Genomic DNA, 5,960 nt, shown 5'->3' with positions numbered 1-5,960 from the left:
AACTCCAGGTAGCGTAGCAGTTGAAAAGTCTATTTAAAACATTATGCCCAAACGTATTCTTAGTCATACTATTTACACGATCTACGCGCTTACTGGTTATAATTTTCATAATTTTGTCTGTACTTTGCACCACCAGCGACGCTTCTGAATACATGCCGCCGAAGGGCGCCCTGTGAAGCACGGTTTATGCAGGCATCGCTCAGGCTCAGGTCTCTCCTCACATCCACGCATTAATCTTTCGCCTTTTACTAAAGATTACCGTGGGGAGGGACATTCCAATGAGCCCATAGGCCAATTTTTGGGAGGTCTTGCCCGTTTGGGCTAGGCCTAATCTCGAAATCCAAAATCAGAAATGACACTACTCTACCCTCATCGTCGGGGTTGCGACAGTTGTGCCCGTTCCACATGGCAACTTCCAAATGGGACTTCAACCGCTGCAACGCGTACGGATACCCAACCTCACGTACGTTACTGAAAATTTTAACTCGGGGCACATGAAGAAAGAAAATTTCGTCATTCTTGCGTGTTTCGCTTTGTTTACAAAGCAAGAAACGCAAATGCTTGCGGAGTTGTTAACTAACTAACTGACTGACTGCAACGGCTTACTTGCACGAATGCTTTGCTCTGTGGACAGCCTATGCACTCGCCATTTGTACAAGTACGGCACGCACACACACAGCTGGCTGGCGCCGCATCTTTTCAAAGTGCTACAAGTTGTGCCGCGCCTCCGCCAGATGGCGCCACGGGTCCCGCGACCGAGAGAAGACGCAGTGAAACATCCCCCTCGCGAGGGACACGATCAAATGCAGAGCATTTCCGGGGGCGCACGACGTTAAGTAGTTTGCGTTACGTTAACGTTGTTGCACTTGTGGCAACTGCTGACGAGAGAGCGCTCGTCAGCAGTAATTTGAATGAGTCAACGATATAAGGCGCGTTCGTAGCGTCCCATTCTGTGTCGGCTTTGTGGCGCAGTAGGTAGAGCACCATGTACATTGCGTTCCGCCCGCAGGGTCGAGGGATCGAAACCGGGCGTCGGATAGTATTTTTTTTTTATATAGTAGGGACAACGACGGTGCGGACTACGGACGCCAACGCGGGTGACATCGTGAGTTACTGAAATGCTCTGCATTTAAAAAAACGTCACGCCCAGGGAGAATCGAACTGCCAACCTCCACAACGTGAAGCTAGATTCTACCTATCGTCTATCCCAACAGATGGCGCATTCGTGCAAAATAGATTGTTGAATTAAAAAAAAACACATAAAGGAATAAGGAAGCCTGCAATTCACACTTTTTTTAGCTGGGCACAGCTTTTAGATATCGTTTTTCATTTCGTATAGAGACAAAATCTTGTTGCCGCGCTACTGTACGTCATCGTTGCAGCATTATTTTTCGTGAGGACACATACGGCTCGTAGATCTGAAAATTTCGATTTAAAAAGTTCTATGGCGTTATCAGCAAAACCGTTTCTCGTTGAGGTGCTTTAAGTGATGCCCTTTCGTTTGAGATAGAGACTATATACTCGGCAAAAATCGGTTTTCTGTCCCTTTAAGCTTATAGGTGCTATTCTGAGTGCTAACCGTAACAAGACAACAGTCATGCAGCGAGAAGCCAAACATAAAGAAGCTTCTGCAAAGACTGAGGGCAACAGAAGAACCAGGGTGAAAGGGACGTCATCAATCGTTCCCCACGCCCTTTTTTTGAGGCTCAGCTTTAGAGAGAAAAATCCATGCAGCCGCGCATGTCTTTCTATCGTTACAGCGTGGAAAAATATTTAGTGAAAGCTGTACGCTTTATATGTGCAAACCAGTTGTTAAATGGGCGGTAACAGACATGCGCAGTTACGTTTCCAAAGGGGTAACGCCAATGTAATAGACTTGTCGCAATTCCACTAAGAATTGTCGAAGGTAGCGCTTGCCTATCGTCCAGTCTATCCGTGTAATTGTTCGCGGAATTCGCTGCTCTCTTGGTTTGGAAGAAAATGTGTTTAGCGTTTTTGTCGATTTTCTGGGGTTATTTCACTTGCGACCTCGTTTTTGTGCCTCTTCTTTATGGAAGCCGGTAGCACTGCTCAGTACAAATGGTTAATTTGGCAAATTCTTTAAAAATTCCCTCCAACCACCGCACTGTGAGGGTTGTCAAATATCCCCCACATCTTTTATTAAGGCGATGACATGTGTCAAGCGTGCAACACTTAATTCTGACGTAAATTTACTACGTGTGAGTACACTAAAATTGCTTAACGTTTGATATGCGAAATACGTTTTTTTTTCAACCAAAAATAGAATAATTTGCCGGTTAATAGAATAATTGATAGAATAGAATAATTGGTTCTATATTGTCAAAGGGACGCATACATTCAGTTTTTCGTATTAGTAGAGTCGTTGAATATATAATAGAAAGTGTGCATAAGATGAACTCCCAGACTGTGCAATAAAGAATAAAGAAGTCACCTTCATTATATTTTAAATCTGCTCATATACCCATTCGTGGTGGCTCAGTGGAAAAGAGCTGTGCTGCTCAGCCCGGGGACGCGGGTTCGATTCCCGACCGCGGCGGCCGCTTTTCTGATGGAGACGAAAAAGCGAAAACGTTTGTGTGTTCGAGATTTAGGCGCGCGTTAAAGATTCCCAAGTGGTCAAAATTGATCCGAGTACGAAGCCCTCCACTACGGCGCGCCTCGTCGCCTGTGTAGCATCGGCGCTTTGAGCCTCATAATCAATAAAATATGCTCATATACACATCGTCGTTTCTGTTCATGTATATGTTCCCGTACCTCCAGATTCGTTGTTTTTACAGTAGAGTGCTCGTACACTTAAGTTGATGATTACCACGTGTAAGAGTGGCGATTCAGCTAGCAGAGAGCCGTCTAGAACATTAAATTTGCTATTTATCCATCGGGGACGTTGAACGTGTGTCTATGCTTCTAATCAGATGTTACAGAGCACAATGCTTCCTGAAAGCAAAAAGGCAACGACCGAGCTTTGAAAAAAAACTGGAATCCTATGAAAACTCTCTGCGTATCGAAGCGGCTTGTCATAGTTCAACATAATGCTTGAAGCAGATGTGACACCAGCCAGTTGATTTCCGGTCGCTGCCCCCACACCGCATCCGAGTCACCCCGCGAACTGCTGTGCCTTTCATGACATCGGCCGGTGTAAAATTTCCCTGTTGAGCATAAAAAAACAACGCGAAGAACCTATGTAGGGGTGTCGTAACCGAAGAAGTTCAACTGAGGTTGGCTTCCGGGGCTTGTTGCGGAATTTTTCGCGCCCCATAGACAGTTATAGCTATCCAATAGATTCAGACTAAATCAGGTTCATCGCTAACGGAAGTTTAAGTCTGGCGAATGCGGGGTTTAACTGAAAATACAATTTAAACAACTACAGAAAAAATCAAATGCATAAAACTGAAATATTCTGCAAAAAAAAAAAATTCCCCGCTTTTCCCCGAGGGGAAGAATGTGAAAGTGCGAATGCAGGAGTTGAATTTGCGCGGTTCGGTAATGTTCGCGAAAGAGAGATCACACACACACACACAACTACAAAGAAAGAAAGATGCATTTATTCACGGACACCTATTTGTGTTGTCGTTGTACTTGATTGCTAGAGCGGATCTCAGCTTTGAAATTTCGTGTCAGTACTCCTTTAAGCGGGTGCATTAGCCCTTCTCACGCCCGATTCCTGGCCAATCCCCCACGTGAGTATGTGCCATGCACAGACACCTATTTGTGTTGTCGTTGTACTTGATTGCTAGAGCGGATCTCAGCTTTGAAATTTCGTGTCAGTACTCCTTTAAGCGGGTGCATTAGCCCTTCTCACGCCCGATTCCTGGCCAATCCCCCACGTGGGTATGTGCCATGTCAGCGGCCAGGCAGGGCGCGCCCATCTCCCCCCGTTGCCAAGGAAGACGAGGAGATTCCTGGCCAATCCCGTGGGTATGTGCCATGTCAGCGGCCAGGCAGCGCGCGCCCATCTCCCCGCGTTGCCAAGGAAGACGAGGAGCGCGCGCACCCGCAGCTGTTGCTATGTGGACGGACGGCGGTCACCGGAATTCAGGGTCGCTTATAAAGTGCATTCGCACTTAAAACTTAATTCGGCTAACTTTGCAACAGCTTGATATTTCTATCGGGAGCCAAACAAGCCTAATTCACTTTGAGGTCATATTCGTTAAAACTTCGGTCAGTTTTAAATGCCGTAATAGGATTTAATGGAGATACATGGCTATTGCAGTTTAATAAATGTTGATTTGATTGTTTGTATGTTGTTTTCGAGGTTCTCGATATTCATAAAAAAATGGGAGACGATTATATGCTACGGAGCGTCAGCCCATCTCGCAACCCTGCGTTATCGCCGAACTTTGGCTTTAGCGAGCAAGCTGTGGACCTGGTGATTGCCTTGTGGCCTTCGGCTTGAAAACTTGAGCCAGAGACATGTCTCCGAAGCCTACAGGAGTAATCTGAGCATGCTAATTACAGAATCAGTAAATCAACTTTACGCTAATAGGGAATACGTATACGGTTTACAAAGGCGAAGAAGAACAAAAAAGAAATGGCAGCATCTCGACTCCGTGGATGATGGCGAGGGTTCGGAGTACGGGTACTCGAAATGACATCCGATTTGCGCCACGACCGTCATTCGATTTGAGCCGTGAGGCACCTTGATTATTCCTAAGTGAAAGTGCAACTCACGGATCAAATCGAATTTCGCCTGATTTTCGCTTGATGGTGGTGTGTGCACGGATGGACGCGGACGGACAGTGGTAGGTCCTAAGTTACTCCGCACCGTTACAGGCGAGGGAGGGAGTAAGCCATTTGACTCTTACGGTCGTAACCCAATTTTAACTCACGGTCGTAGCCCAATGTGTAAGACGACTGACGCTAACTCTGTCTGGTCTGCCCGACACAGGCTCTAATCCTGCCGGTGCCTGTGTGATTTTTTGCCATTGTACATGCTCTGCGCACGGACGCGGACAGACATTGTGCGGTCCTAAGGTACTCCGCACCCAAAAGAAAACAATCGCCTTCTGTGCGCACGCGCCAATACCCTAAAGTAGTTGTAGTAGTAGTAACTTTATTTTGCCCAAAAGTTGTGGGGATTGTACCACTGAGTTTTTGGCTCAGCCATCTGGGCAGCGGGGCTCCCGATGTTTTGGGAGCTCGGTGTCATCAGCCAACTGGGCGAGAGCTTCTTGCACGAGGGGAGCTGGGCTAGATGAGGATTCATGAAACCAGATATAAGGAAACCGAGGAGAAAAAGAAGAGAAAATGACCATGACGATGGCAATGTGAGGGCACAATCCCACCTTTGGGGTTCAGCCTGCAGAAGGGGACGCGATAACGACGAAGCTACCATTAAACATAGAGGGTCGCACAGCTTAAAACTGAGCTCCAGAACTCGGGTTCGATTCCCAGCCGCGGCGGCCGCTTTTCTGACGGAGGCGAAAAGCGAAAACGCCTGTCTGTTTGAGATTTCGGCGTACGCTACAGATCCTCGGGTGGTCAAAATTAATCCGGAGCCCTCCACTACGGCGCGCCTCATCGGCTGTGTAGCGTCGCCGCGTCAGCTTGAAATAAATGTGCATCCGTGTTCCCACACGTAAGCAGTCTTCAGTTCCCCACGTAATGCGTTACAGTACCATTAGTGCTGGTACACTCTTTGCCAACATTTTCTAGACCATTCCAAGAGTGCGTAGGACACGGAAAGTCAAAAGTACAAGCTTACCTCTTGAGCGTGTCTGAAACGATTTATACCAGAAAGCGGGCAAAAATACCTTTCTTTCTTACTGTCTTAATATATTTCAGTCACAAGAAACTTTGAACATTTACTTTGAAGTCTTTGTAGCCCAGAAACCTTTGGTGTGGCCTAGAAAAAAGACCGTACCTCATGTGTGTTTATGGGCAGCTCGAGGAACGTGGGAACTCAACCAGTTACAAACCATAACATTCGTGAGCTTCTTTTA

The 5,960-nt window shown here is 46.7% G+C and overlaps 1 non-coding gene across 1 annotated transcript; it reads left to right on the top strand.

The window, feature by feature from the left end:
- The first annotated feature begins 201 nt into the window (after nt 1–201).
- Nucleotides 202–324, top strand: LOC144163436 (U5 spliceosomal RNA). Its single transcript, XR_013320938.1, has one exon. It is a non-coding gene; the product is annotated as a U5 spliceosomal RNA (small nuclear RNA).
- The last annotated feature ends 5,636 nt before the right edge of the window (nt 325–5,960 follow it).

Source organism: Haemaphysalis longicornis, unplaced genomic scaffold (assembly GCF_048455015.1).
Source record: "Haemaphysalis longicornis isolate Haplotype H1 unplaced genomic scaffold, Haemaphysalis longicornis Haplotype H1 scaffold_12, whole genome shotgun sequence".
Lineage (NCBI taxonomy): Eukaryota > Metazoa > Arthropoda > Arachnida > Ixodida > Ixodidae > Haemaphysalis > Haemaphysalis longicornis.
This window is presented reverse-complemented; position numbering and strand designations above follow the sequence as displayed.